Genomic DNA, 665 nt, shown 5'->3' with positions numbered 1-665 from the left:
TCAATTGTTGGTTACCTGTTCTGTTCATTCCCTCTGGGGCACCTGGCATTGGCCACTGTCGGAAGACAGGATACTGGGCCAGATGGACCTTTAGTCTGACCCGTATGGCCGTTCTTATGTGCCAGGCCTGGTACTGTGACAGGGGAGAAGGCTGTGTGTACTTGCTCTATTACCAATTGCCTTAAACTTGTATTCAGGTGCCAGTGTTTAATGATGAGTAGCACCCATTTGTCCAAGCTTTAGCCATAGTTTAATGGACTGGCTGCAGGTTCATTCCTGTCAGATGGACATTCTATTAGTATGACAGAATGAAGATGGTGCACGGAAAGGGAAACATGATTAATAAGCAGAAATCAATGCAGCACCTAAAGCTGCCTTCCTTGTCCATTGATTCATGTTGCTGCCTTCTTCAAACCACTGCCCTGGTGCTCCCTCCGCTAGCACGACAAATTTTAAAATCCCGTCACCACATTGAAACCTGTGTCCTTTCTTCTCTGTTTCCTCTCCCCCTTGCCAAAATGCTTCATGATTTGTCAGTTTCTCATGCAATCACAGCCAGGCTTTCGTCCACACAGCCTGACATAGGCCCTGGCCACAACTAAGTCCCTTTTGCGATCTTGCCCTGTATACAAAAGCCATATGTGTTCTTCCCTTTCCCCGAATCT

The sequence above is a fragment of the Chelonoidis abingdonii genome, chromosome 7 (genome assembly GCF_003597395.2).
Source record: "Chelonoidis abingdonii isolate Lonesome George chromosome 7, CheloAbing_2.0, whole genome shotgun sequence".
Classification (NCBI taxonomy): Eukaryota; Metazoa; Chordata; order Testudines; family Testudinidae; genus Chelonoidis; species Chelonoidis abingdonii.
The sequence above is the reverse complement of the archived record's forward strand: the minus strand, read 5'-3'. Positions refer to the sequence as shown.